Genomic DNA, 14,194 nt, shown 5'->3' with positions numbered 1-14,194 from the left:
TCTCACCTCTAACATTCTATATTCCAAGGTCCTTCATAGCTCTGACATTCTATGTTCTAAGGTCTCTCTCACCTCTAACATTCTATATTCCAAGATCCCTCCCAGCTCTGTTCTAGGATTCTATCTGTAGCCCCATTCCCCTCTGACTCCATATTACCTTTAAAACAGTCCTAGATCAGTCCAGCAGTCCTTAAGGCGGGTCCACCTACCAGAAGCCGGATGTCTCCTGGGTTTCTTCCACCTGTATCAGGGATCCAGAGATTTCTTTCTGTTTGAGAAAACTGTCTCTCCCTCAGTTCTATCCTAACAACAGGCCAACTGGGGGAACTAAAGTGGCTGCAAATTCAGGCTGGGGAAGGGCGAAAGAGGACTGACCAGATCCCTCCCAAGGCAGAAAAGCTAAGGGGATTATAGTAATCCTGAAACTGGCCGAGGCTGGAAGCCCCACGCTCTTGAAAGAGTACCGGCGAATGCTGCTCAGTTACAGCGCAAGTTGGTTTTTAGAGAGCTCACCCTTCCTTTCTGGTCTTGATCCCAGCCCCTGGTCCTGAGGTGGGGTGGGGGTGGGGAGAGGAATGAATTTGGCTCAACTTAAATAGCTGTGTGGCCTAGGATAAGTCACTTTCCCTTTTTTGAGGCTTGAAATAACATATGTAAGGCAGTTTGCAGGCCTTAAAGCTCTGTATAAATGCTAGTTTTATCCTCATCGTGATCTGTAAGATTGAAATAATGATATGTGCTCCCTACATCACAGGGTTAGTGTGAAGAGTGCTATGTAATAAACCTTCAAAAGCCCTACAGATCCGTGTGTTATCATCAGGTGACTGTCTGAGCACCCTCCACCCTTACCCCCACCCTAATGTGTTCATGACTGATAAGCTAACAGCTTCCCCAGTTATTCTCCCTCTCAGGGAAGCTTTGGAAAAGCAAAGAGTTTTCTCAAGTCCCCTTGGAACTGGGGCAGCCTGGTCTCGGTGGAGAGTGCCCTGGATTCAAGACTTGGTGCTGGTACTTATTATTCAAAGCAAGTCCCCATCCTTTCTCATTTGATACTGGACAATTAGCCTTCCTTTTATTATCACTGGCCCTTTGACAGTCTGGTGAAGTAAGTCTTTTCCAGAATCATGTTTTTAAATAATTGAAGAAAATACAAAATTTCAGTGACAGGTAAGTAAAGTTAATATAATTGTTTTCCCAGCCTAGTTCATAGATCATGCCCTGCCCTCCCCCAACAACATATCCCAGGCTAAGAACCCTAGACCACATGGTCCCTGAGGTTCCTGACAGCTAGCTACCCTTCTCTGTTCCCTGCTGTGATAACACATGGTTGCCTTCTATCACATTCTTCTCTGCTCATTATGTTCCCTGTGCCTAGATGCTCTACCCCTTTCCTGTCTACTTATATAAATCCTGCCTAAGATTATAGGCACAGAGATCTAGAGTTAGAAGGGGCATTGGAGGCCATCTGGTCTAATTGCCCATCCCCTGCCCCCTTGACACTCGGTCTCTCTACCTGGCTCAGGAGGGAAGGGTAGGAATTATTCACAGGCCTGATCCCATGACTGATCAGGAAGGGAGCTTTGACTTGCTCAGGTTCCAGTCCTGGCCTTTCTGGTCTGCTTCTCAACTCAGGCAAACCATTCTGGAAATTCATTATATTGATGACAGACTCAAGCTGAGTAAAAGGACCGGTTTAGCCCACTGCAGGTCAGAACTCTGGAGGGCAAAGAGATTCACAGCCTCAGCCTTCTCAGCACCAATCCCCTCATTTAACACAAGAAAACAGAGATGAAGTGATCTGCCCAAGCTCCCAAAGATAAAGTGGGATCAGAGGCCAAGACTGGTGTCTTTCCACTATACCACACTGCTTAAAACCCAGGTGAGTGGCATGGTGGGTAGAACACTGGACCTAAAGTTAGGTTGGGAAATCCTGAGTTTAAATCCAGCCTTAGACACTGGCAAGCTGTACAACCCTGAGAAAGTCACTTTCCCTCTGCCTGCCTTGGATTCCTCATCTGTAAAGTGGAGATTAATGATAGCATCTGCCTCCTAGGATTGTGTGAGGATCCAATGAGATAATATGATGATTTATCACAGTGTCTACCACGTAGCAGGCACTACATAGGAGGGCACTTCTCTTTCCACTTTCTCAGCCAGACTACAGAGTCTCACATTCAGAAGTGATCTTATATTAAGAGCAAAAAGGGACCTTTGGAGTTAACTGTCATTTTATAACTAGCAAAACTGGAGAGTTTCAACGACTTACCTGAAGGCAAAGCTGAGGTCTCCTGACCTTCCAAACCGACCCTCTTAGTGCCATCCTGGCTACTCTGATCTTGAATGACCTCTCTGGTCTCAAGGTTCTTCTGGCTAGCCTAGCCTGCACTCACTCATTAGCACTTGATAAGATATGGCTGTTTACTGCTTCTTGAATATCTCATGTGTCCTAGGCCTCTCTCCCCAGCTGGACCAAAGGGGAGGTGAGAGTTCAGTGCTGTGACACATTGCCCAAGATAGCATGAATTAGAGCTGGAAGGGAATTTAGAGGTGACCTAGTCCAATCCCCTCAATTTACAGATGAGGAAACAGAGGCCCAGATAGAAGTAATTTGTTCAATGCAGATAAAAGGCTGGGCCTAGAGTCAGGAAAACCTGAGTTCAAATCTAGCCTTAGACACTTTTGAGTCGTGTCACCCTGGGCAAACCATTTAATTTCCATTTGCCTCACTTTCCTCAACTGTAAAAATGGGGATAATAACAGCACACACCTCATTGGGTTTTTGTGAGGATCAAATGAGATAACATTTGTAAAGCACTTAGCACAGAGTCTGGAATGTAAATGCCTCTTCATGCTTGTTCCCTTCTCTCAAGGTCACAGAACCATTGAGTAGTTGAGTTGGAATTCCAAATGTATGTCCTTGTGATTCCCAAACTCTTCTGATTACTCTCTCCTGTGGAGCCTGGTCCTGTCTTGCTGATCAGGTTCATAGAATCAGAATATTGTAGTATGGTGGAAAACAGTGTCACTGTGAGAGTCAAGAAGATTGGAGTTTGAATCTTGTCTTAGACAAGAGTTATGCAACCTAAGGTAGATCACTCAACCTCTAAGCTCAGTTTCCTTTCTGTAAAAATGAGGACAACAGCACCTACTTTAGAGATTTGTTTAGTTGTGAGAATCAAATGAGATTTTACATATATATATGTCTATATATATATCTATCACTTTGTAAACCTCTGAGCACTAGAGAAATGAGAACTGTTGCTATAATGTCATAATTATTATACAATTATTTTAATAATAATCCAATTTTCTAGAGCTTTTAAGGTTTATAAAATATTTGGCTATTACAATGGTCCTGTGAGACAAGTAATCCAAGTATGCTAATCACCCTTTCATAGTTGGGGAAACTGATGCCCATATAAGGGAAGTTACTTCAGGTCACTAAGTGAGCTGGTAGCAGAGCTAGGATTGGAACCCTGGTCTCTTGCCTATACTCCACTGCTTTCAGTCACATGACAGGCAAGGTGGAAAGAGTCCTGCTCCCTCGGGTCAGTATCTCACCTCTTCCTCACCCCACACTGTGTCCAAACACAAGGTACCTACGCCCTCCTGTTGAATTCCCAACCACCTCCACTGCCCAGTAGCCCAGAGACCCACACTCAGGCCCAGCCTAACCTCTCAGTCATTTCCTACCCTCCCTTTTCTCCCTCAGGGGCTGTATCTTTCCCCTCAGAATGGGGGCTCCCTTGGGTCACAGTCAGGTTTCCTCCCCTTCAGACCTGTTGGTTTTTTAAATGTAACATTTCCATTGGTTTCTAAATCTTTCCTCTCAGTCTAGTCCCCACTCCCACCCCTAAGATTCCCTGAAGAGAAAGACTATTTCTTCCCAGTAGGACTCTTTTAGATGAAGGCTATATCCCCCCCACCCCATCTTCATCCTCTCAACTTCAAACAGAAAAGGCATCTCTCCTCCATAGGTCTCCTCCACTCAAGCCCAGCATGGAGGGGAAGTGGTCAATCCCTTGATCTCCTAGGCTACAAATAGGACATCAAGACCTACTTGTCTCTCAGCCTGAGCACACGCAGAGCACACCCTGTCTGGCCTGCCATTTGTCCACTGGGGACACTCCAAGACTAATTGAGCAGCTATCCAATTAGGGGAAGAAAATTAAGCTCCACTTTGGGCCTAAATGACTTAGGCCACTGGCTTGTACGTGCCTGGCAGGAATACAACTCCCAGCTTTCCCATCTCCCACCCTCCAGCTGTTCCTGCCAGGTCAAAGCTAAAACACTCCCCCCCTCCCACCCACAGGGATGATGTTTCCTGATCTGGAGAGGGTGGGGCCTGAGGGATTCCCTGGTCAGTGAACTTTCCTTCTCTCTTCAAGGCCTGACTCTTTGAAACAGCATACACTCACAGAGACATACATGCATATAGCTCAATACATGGACAGAGTAGCTTGGGGGATACCTGAAGGCTAACCTCAGCATGGCGGAAGGTGGCTGAAATCCATAAACCAGAGAGGACCGGGAATAGAGAAGGAAAGCCTCTAAACCCTATTATTAATAGCAAGTCGAATAATTCTTTACATCTATATGAGGCTTTATGGTTACAAAACACTTCACAGAAGGACAAAATATTGGAACTAAAATGTAAAAGTCAATCAAAAAAGAAAAAAAAGTCAGCCCACTATCCATTGATTAAGTGTGTCTAGTATATAGGACAATATAAAGAGAAACAAATCGTACGCAAACACAGACTGTATCCTCATTCCTCTCCAAAATTTCTAACATTCCACAGAAACCTCTTCACTCTGGAAGCTGATTTCACTGCACTCCTGGATCTCACACATTAGAAGCACCCTTGGGCCCCAAAGTCCCCTTCCTTGACTGGCTGCTTCCTCCCAGAACCTCCACCTAAAGAAGGAGGCCCAGGGCAGCTATCTTGTCATCTCTGTCCAGGATCCCACTCCTGACTCTAGCCTTGCCCTACCTTTATAGCTAGCTTCCTTTTATGTGGAGTCTTCCTCCTAGGGCACAAGCTGCCTTTCTTTCTTCCTGCTTTGTATTCACATTCCCAGGACTCAGCACAGTGCCAGGCACATAGCCCTTCGGAAGAGTTTCCTTGACTTATGAATTTTTTCTTCTTGGTCTGGACCTGTGAATAATCAAACAAGCTTTAAGTGTCTATCCTGTGGCAGTCATAGAGGCATGCAAAGACAAAACTGGAGAAAGTTAGAGCCAGAAAAGTCTTCCTATAGGAGGTGGTGCCTGAACTGAGGTTTTGAAGGAAAATTGGGACTGTCAGAGCAAAGGCATTAAGGCAATAGATGGAATGGCATGTTACTGAGGCACTGCAGGAAGACCAGTCTGAAGACAGCTATCATGTTCCTGCATAAATCTTTTCCAGGCTAAGCATTCCTAATTCCTTCAACTGATCCTCACAGGAAAACAGATTCAGACCTAGAAAGGGACACCCATCTAGACAGTTAGGTGACATGGTGGAAAGAAAGCTGGATCTAAAGTCAGAAAGACCTGAATTTGAAACCTACCTCAGGCACTTTCTAGCTGTGTGATCCTGGGTAAGTCACTTCATTTCAATCTGCCTCTTTCCCCATCTGTAAAATGGAGATAATTATAGCACCCATCTCCCAGGTTATTGTGAGGACCAAATGACAATATGCATGAAGAGATTTGCACGCCGTACAGCGCTACTTAAATATTAGCTACTATTATCAATTCCATCCTGCTCATTTTAGGACCAAGGAAACTGGTGTCCAAAGGAGTTATGTGACTTGTTCAAGAACAATTTCTACAATGACCACACCAAAAAGACGAGAAATTTGACAAACATAAGAATTCTGATTAATCACAATTGCAGAGGACTGATGCTGAAGCATGCTACCTCCTCCTGACAGAGAGGCTGGTGGACTCAGGTACAGAATGAAGCATTCATTTTGGATGTGATCAATGCAGAAAATAGCTTTTTTATTGAAAAAATTATTTTGTAATGACTTGAAAAATTAATGACTTGTCCGACTTCACATAGCTAGGAAGTAACAAAAGATTCTGACTCCAAATCCAAAGTACTTTCCATCATTTCCAGTCCCTTGACCATCCAGGTTGACTTTCTGATAGAAGCCTTTCTGAGACTATGGGTCCCAGAGCTGCCCATGAGCCTCTAGATGGGGTGAGACCAATCCCCTCCCTAAAAACTACATCTATCTTCATGCAGCATATGATGGAGTTAGTTTTTTTGATGACCATATCCGAGGTGTTCCTAGTGCTCCTCTTCCCTCCCAAATATATTCTGTGGTTGTAAATATTTGGATGAAACCAGGCGTTTAAAGGTGGGGCTTCCAGTTCCCAATCCTGTTAGTGCCTCCTGTGGTTTAGGTCAAATTAGCCATTAGCACAAACAACTGGCCATTTCATCCTGGCTGTGGGAAAGAGGCATGAATAATGGATGTTGTGGGCATTGTTACCCAGCCTTCTACTGGGGAAACCTCTCCCCACAAACCCCTGCAGTACCTGGCCTTTCTTCTGGGAAGACACATGAAAACAAACAGGAACTGTGGTAGAAGTGGAAAAGCACTGGCCTCAAGAGACTGGCTCCTTCCAGGGTGGTCATTCTGCGTATTCTTTGTTCTAAGTTTCCTTCCTATTCTGATATTCTGTGTCTTAAGATCCTTGACTGTATTCTAGAAATCCCATCTAACTCTGTTACTGCATTTTTTGTTCTAAAGCCCCTCCCAGCTCTGACAGTCTGTGTTCTAAGGGACCTCCCAGGTCTGACATTCTTTGTTCTTTTTTTTTTTTTTTTATTTAACTTTTAACATTTATTTTCACAAAATTTTGGGTTACAAATTTTCTCCCCTTTTATCCCCTCCCCCCCCCAACCCCAAGCATTCTAATTGCCCCTGTGACCAATCTGCTCTCTCTTCTATCCTCCCTCTCTTGCCCTTGTCTCCGTCTTTTCTTTTGTCCTGTAGGGCCAGATAGCTTTCTTTACCCCTTAACCTGTATTTCTTATTTCCTAGTGGTAAGAACATTACAGTTGATCCTAACACTTTGAGTTCCAACTTGTTTAGCTCCCTCCCTCTCCACCCCTTCCCTTTGGAAGACAAGCAATTCAATATAGGCCAAATCTGTGTAGTTTTGCAAATGATTTCCATACTAGTTGTGTTGCATAGGACTAACTATATTTCCCTCCATCCTATCCTGGCCCCCATTACTTCTATTCTCTTATGATCCTTTCCCTCCCCATGAGTGTCAACCTCGGATTGCATTCTCCTCCCTATGCCCTCCCCTCTATCCTCCCCCCCACCCTGCTTGTGCCCTTGTCCCCCACTCTCCTGTATTATGAGATAGGTTTTCCTATCAAAATGAGTGTGCATTTTATTCTTTCCTTTAGTGGAATGTGATGAGAGTAGACCTCATGTTTTTCTCTCACCTCCCCTCTTTATCCCTCCACTAATGAGTCTTTTGCTTGCCTCTTTTATGAGAGATAATTTGCCCCATATAACTTCTCCCTTTCTCCTCCCAATATTTCTCTCTCACTGCTTGATTTCATTTTTTTTTAAGATATGATCCCATCCTCTTCAATTCACTCTGTGCACTCTGTCTCTATGTATGTGTGCATGTGTGCATGTGTGTGTGTGTACTCCCACCCAGTACCCAGATACTGAAATGTTTCAAGAGTTACAAATATTGTCTTTCCATGTAGGAATGTAAACAGTTCAACTTTAGTAAGTCCCTTATGACTTCTCTTTGCTGTTCACCTTTTCATGGTTCTCTTCATTCTTGTGTTGGAAAGTCAAATTTTCTTTTCAGCTCTGGTCTTTTCATCAAGAAAATTTGAAAATCCTCTATTTCATTGAAAGACCATTTTTTCCCCTGAAGTATTATACTCAGTTTTGCTGGGTAGGTGATTCTTGGTTTTAGTCCTAGTTCCTTTGACTTCTGGAATATCCTATTCCATTCCCTTCGATCCCTTAATGTAGAGGGTGCTAGATCTTGTGTTATCCTGATTGTATTTCCACAATACTTGAATTGTTTCTTTCTAGCTGCTTGCAATATTTTCTCTTTCACCTGGGAATTCTGGAATTTGGCCACAATGTTCCTAGGAGTTTCTCTTTTTGGATCTCTTTCAAGCGGTGTTCTGTGGATTCCTTGAATATTTATTTTGCCCTCTGGTTCTAGAATCTCAGGGCAGTTTTCCTTGATAATTTCATGGAAGATGATGTCTAGGCTCTTCTTTTGATCATGGTTTTCAGGTAGTCCCAGAATTTTTACATTGTCTTTCCTGAATCTATTTTCCAGGTCAGTTGTTTTTCCAATGAGATATTTTACATTATCTTCCATTTTTCCAATCTTCTCGCTATGTTCTGTGATATCTGTCTTTCTCACAAAGTCCTTAGCGTTCATCTGTGCCATTCTAGTTTTGAAAGAACTATTTTCTTCAGTGAGCTTCTGAATCTCCTTTTCCATTTGGCTAATTCTGCTTTTGAAAGCATTCTTCTCCTCATTGGCTTTTTGAACCTCTTTTGCCAATTGAGTTAGGCTAGTTTTCAAGTTGTTAATTTCTTCAACATTTTCTTGGTTCTCCTTTAGCAGGGAGCTGATCTGCTTTTCATGCTTTTCTTTCATATCTCTCATTTCTCTTCCCAGTTTTTCCTCCACCTCTCTAACTTGATTTTCAAAATTCTTTTTGAGCTCTTCCATGGTCTGAGCCGATTGGGTGGGCTGGGACACAGAAGCCTTGATTTCTGTGTCTTTGCCTGATGGTAAGCATTGTTCTTCCTCATCAGAAAGGAAGGGAGGAAATGTCTGTTCTCCAAGAAAGTAGCCTTCAATAGTTTTATTTCTTTTCCCTTTTCTGGGCATTCTCCGCAGCCAGTGACTTGACCTCTGAATATTCTCCTCACACCCACCTCGCCTCCATTCTTTGTTCTAAGGGCCCTCCAAGTCCAACATTCTCTGCTCTAAGGTCTTTTTCAGCCCTGACTTTCTGTGTTCTAAAATCCCTTCTGGCTCTAATATCCTATGTTCCAAAGTTTCTCCTGAGGCAACTAGGTGACACAATGGAGATAGAGCACAGGCCCTGAAGTCAGAAGGAGCTGAGTTCAAATCAAGCCTCAGACACTTACTAGTTATGTAACCCTGAGCAAGTCACTTAACCCTGTTTGCCTTAGTTTCCTTATCTGTAAAATGAGTGGGAGAAGGAAATGGCAAACCACTCTAGGATCTCTGCCAAGAAAACTCCAAATGTAAAAATTAGAATGGAACAGTTGGAGGCTGATAACTTTATGAGAAACCAAGAAATCACAAAACAAAACCAAAAGAATGAAAAAATGGAAGATAATGTGAAATATCTCATTGAAAAACAACTGACCTGGAAAATAGGTCCAGGAGAGACAATTTTAAAATTATGGGACTACCTGAAAGCCATGATCAAAAAAAGAGCCTAGACATCATTTTTCATGAAATTATCAAGGAAAACTGCCCTGATATTCTAGAACCAGAGGGCAAAATAAATATTGAAAGAATCCACTGATCACCTCCAGAATGAGATCCAAAAAGAGAAACTCCTAGGAACACTGTAGCCAAATTCCAGAGTTCCCAGGTCAAGGAGAAAATATTGCAAGCAGCCAGAAAGAAACAATTTGAGTATTGTGGGAATATAATCAGGATAACACAAGATCTAGCAGCTTCTACGTGAAGGGATCAAAGGGTGTGGAATATGATATTTCAGAAGTCAAAGGAACTAGGACTAAAACCAAGAATCACCTACCCAGCAAAACTGAGTATAATACTTCAGGGGAAAAATTGGTCTTTCAATGAGATAGAGGACTTTCAAGCATTCTTGATGAAAAGACCAGAGCTGAAAAGAAAATTTGACTTTCAAACACAAGAATGAAGAGAACCATGAAAAGGTGAACAGCAAAGAGAAGTCATAAGGGACTTACTAAAGTTGAACTGTTTTACATTCCTAAATGGAAAGAAAATATTTGTAACTCTTGAAACTTTTTTTTCAATATCTGGGTAGTTGGTGGGATTACACACACACACACACACACACACACACACACACACACACACACATACAGCACAGGGTGAGTTGAATAGGATGGGATCATATCTAAAAAAAATGAAATTAAGGGGTGAGACAGGAATATATTGGGAGCAGAAAGGGAGAAATGGAATGGGGCAAATTATCTCTCATAAAAGAGGCAAGAAAAAGACTTTTCAGTGGAGGGAAAGAGGGGGGAGGTGAGAAGAGAAAACATGAAGCTTACTCTCACCACATTCAACTCAAGGAAGGAATAAAATGCACACTCATTTTGGTATGAAAACCTATCTTACAATACAGAAAAGTGGGGGAGAAGGGGATAAGCAGGGTGGGGGGGATGATGGAAGGGAGGGCAATGGGAGGAGGGAGCAAATTAGAAGTCAACACTCTTGAGGAGGGACAAGGTCAAAAGAGAGAATAGAAGAAATGGCGGGGTAGGATAGGATGGAGGGAAATATAGTTAGTCTTATACAACACGACTGTTATAGAAGTCATTTGCAAAACTACACAGATATGGCCTATATTGAATTGCTTGCCTTCCCAGAGGGAATGGGTGGGGAGGGAGGGATGAAGAGAAGCTGGAACTCAAAGTTTTAGGAACAACTATTGAGTATTGTTCTTGCATACAATTAGGAAATAAGAAATACAGGTAATGTGGTATAGAAATTTATCTTGTCCTACAGAACAAAAGAGAAGATGGGGATAAAGGAAGAGAGGGATGTTAGAAGGGAGGGCAGATTGGGGATAGGGGTAATCAGAATGCTCAGTGTTTTGAGGTGGGGGGAGGGGAGAAATGGGGAGAAAATCTGGAACTCAAAATTTTGTGGAAATGAATGTTGAAAACTTAATTAATTAATTAAAAAAACAACAACAAATGGGACCATAGAGAGTTGAATATACTGGAAAATGACTGAACAACAGCAAAATTTCTTCTAGCTCTAAGAACTGGATCTGTATCCCTGCTCTACCATTTACTACTTGGGTGACCTTGGGAAAATCAACCCATGTTTTCTGAGTCTCATTTTTTTCCATGTTCCAGGATGGAGATGAGCTGTATGATCTCTAAGGTCCCTAGCAGATCTAAGTCCTAGAATCTAATATCCTACTTTCTAATACCAATTTAAGCTCTGACAAGTATAATTATGATGAGAAGCAAGATGGGAGAGTGGGCAGAGAGCTGGGCCCAGAATCAGGAAGGCTCAGATGTCTGTCACTTTCTGGTGGTGCAATGCTGGACAACCCACTGAGGGTGGGTTGAAGAAAAGGTTCCGCTCTGCACTGGTAATGAATAGTCTGCCCAGGGAACTCCCCACACCAATGAAATCACAGGTTTGATTTTTTAAAAATGATCCATAAGGGTCTCTCTTGGCTCTAACAATTCATGTCCTATGGCCCCTTCCAGCTCGGGCATTTTAAGTCAGCTCCATCTATGGATCTGAGCTCCCATAGGAAGGCAGAAAGGATCAGATGGAGCTCAAGGGTCCTGCCCTTGCCACAAAGCTAACTCCATGCATGTCCTATAGGTACCAGCCAAAGAGAGAGTATATCCCTACCAAGAGGAGGAATAATTTGGGGTTGGGGAGGGATGTATTCCTGGTGCCAAGACAATTCATTTCTTCTTATCAAGGATGACATTCTGCTCTCACTGAAGTCATGGGTGGCTATCAGGCAATATCAAGACCTTTAAATAGTCACAAATGTGGATGACCCTCATGAACCTTACAATTTCCGACTCAGTCAGCAAAGTCCAGAGCGGTCACCAATGTTCCAAGCATCAGGTCTGACTTAGGTTTAGGAGCTATCTAGCTTGATACAAAGACAATTTTTGTCGTTGTTATTCAGTCATGTCTGATTCTTTGTGACTCAATTTGGAGTTTTCTTGGCAGATACTAGAGAGATTGCTATTCCTTCTCCAATTTACTTTACAGATGAGAAATTGAGGCAAACAAGGTGAAGTGACTTGCCCAGGGTTACAGATTTGAACTCATGAAGATGAATCTTCCAGACTCCAAGCTCAGCACTCTATCTACTGCACCCACGTAGGTGCCCACATAGATAGTAGTGGGTATAAAATAAGAATAGTAATGGGAGACAACATCCAAGAAGAGACTTGGACTCCAAATGTCTATAAACAGATGCACAAAGTCTGGTTAACAGGGATGGTAAACCAGAAATCCTGCACAAGAAGGGAAATCTAACCTTACAGTCACCTCTGAGACTTGGTAGGAAGGAACAGAGTGGCATAGCTAATTCAAAAGGAACAGAATAGCTGAGGATGGTAGAAAGGAGAAGAGTATTTATTGACTATATATGATGTGAAAGACACTGTGCTAAGCGCTATATGCATATTACGAAGAGACTCATGAGAAAATTCCAAGAATCCAAAATGGTGGACAGTATTTCGGTGAAAATCAATATAGGCAGAAATGGGAAGGCTATTTTCCTCAGAGTATACTAAAGACCACCTAGACAGGAGGAAACAAAAGTTGAACATATAGTGAGAGAACATTTCACCTATTCAGCTATCTATTTTCTCTATGCATGCTCACAAACACACACACACACACACACACACACACACACACATTAGCTGCTGATATATTAATGATCATTTCTTCCTTCAAAAGATAGGACAGAGAGAGGGTGAGCAAATAAATAAAAGAGGCAGTAAACAAAAAGATAGAAGAGAGAGGGGTGGGTGTGAAAGAGAAAACCTGAAACTCAAAATTTTTTTTAAAAGAATGTTAAAAATAAATGAATAATAAATTTGAAGGGAGGGAGGGAGTAGAGGGAGCTATTAAGGAAGCTGCTAATCTGGACCTGATTCTGAGCATATCTAAAACTGGTTGTTGAAGCAGAATGATGGAACCCTTGGGGAGGAGGAGGGAGGAAGAACAAAGGAAACCATGCACAGTTGGATGTCCATTCTACACATTGCAGAAGCAGATTTCAAAGAGTTCACAGGAAGGATAGATAAGATTCAATAGGTGAACATTCTTTGTGGGAAATTTGGGCCACAGGGATAGGAAGCACAATAAAGTGAAAAATGGAAGGCACAAAGAATTCATAGGGAAGAGAAGGGGGAGCTGTCCAAAGAAACCAGTGGCACAGAGATCTTAAGGACCAACTGTGATTTTTCAAAGACAACGTGAAGCAAGGGCAAGTCCTGTGCCCGGATGGTACAGCACAGCAAGAGATGAGGCTTCTGATGAACATCAAGGACAAAAACAAAGGTATTTTGAAACCACTTTGGGAAACAGAGGAGAAGCAAAGATTGGACAGGATTGTCATGCCTGTCTGGTAGATGAGATGATGACAACAGTGACAAGATGGAATTTCTCAATTCCTGCTTTGCTTTTGTTAGCCCATCTGAGAAGACTGATCCCGGGACTGGAAAGGACAGAAGAAAAGTGATTAAAAGAGGGATGAAGCCAAAGATAAATGAGGAAATGGCTTTTAGTTTGCTCCAATAAGTTCAAGTTGCTAGACCCAGCTGAAGTACATCCCAAGGTACTGAAAAACCAGTGGGCGGGAGGACTCAGCTGCTGTCAGAAATTTCGAAAGGTCCAGGAGAAGGCACAGGTGAAGCAGAAATAGAATAGGGCTGCCTTCAAAAGAAGGCAGAATTCGGGCCAATAAGCTTGACTTACCATCTTTTCAAAATTCTACTGCATTGAAGAATGGCAGCTAACATTTATATAGCTCTCAAAGGTTTCTAAAATGCTGGTTTGGGTTTTTTTAACAGTTTTTTAAGGATCCTCCCAGCATCCTTGTGAGGTGAGCCACACAGGTGTCACTATTCCTATTTAAAGATGAAAGTGAGGATCAGAAGCTATGTAAATTGCTTTCACTCACACTGCTAATAAGTGAAAAGGTAAGATTCAAACTCGATCTCTTCTCACACCAAGTCATAGACTTTGTGTCCTAGACCCCTCTGGCAGCAGCCTGGGGGAGCTTATGGATGCCTTTGCAGAATGTTTTTAAATGCATCAAGTCAAATACACAGAACTACGCAGGAAACCTAGTATGTTGAAATGCAATTATAAAAATATTTTTAAAAACCAAGTTCACGGACCACCCTCCCCCCCACAGTGAAGAATGTCTGTACTACATAATGTTGTC

General features: G+C 42.6%; 1 protein-coding gene across 8 annotated transcripts in view; it reads right to left on the bottom strand.

Moving 5' to 3' along the window:
- GDPD5 (glycerophosphodiester phosphodiesterase domain containing 5) overlaps nucleotides 1-14,194 on the bottom strand; it is a 167,636-nt gene that overhangs the window by 123,032 nt on the left and 30,410 nt on the right. For 4 of the 8 annotated variants that reach the window (XM_072610824.1, XM_072610819.1, XM_072610822.1 and 1 more), the window contains exons 2-3: nucleotides 5,553-5,618; nucleotides 4,994-5,158 (exon numbers count right to left, since the gene is read on the bottom strand). The exons of 3 other annotated variants lie outside the window; for them this stretch is intronic. The gene's annotated coding sequence lies outside the window, so the exon portion shown is untranslated. The remainder of the gene's footprint in view (nucleotides 1-4,993; nucleotides 5,159-5,552; nucleotides 5,619-14,194) is intronic. One more of the 8 variants, XM_072610817.1, reaches the window with a different exon arrangement.

This window comes from Notamacropus eugenii, chromosome 5, assembly GCF_028372415.1.
Source record: "Notamacropus eugenii isolate mMacEug1 chromosome 5, mMacEug1.pri_v2, whole genome shotgun sequence".
NCBI lineage: Eukaryota > Metazoa > Chordata > Mammalia > Diprotodontia > Macropodidae > Notamacropus > Notamacropus eugenii.
Note: the sequence above shows the minus strand (reverse complement) of the source record. Positions and strands in the feature narration are given on the sequence as shown.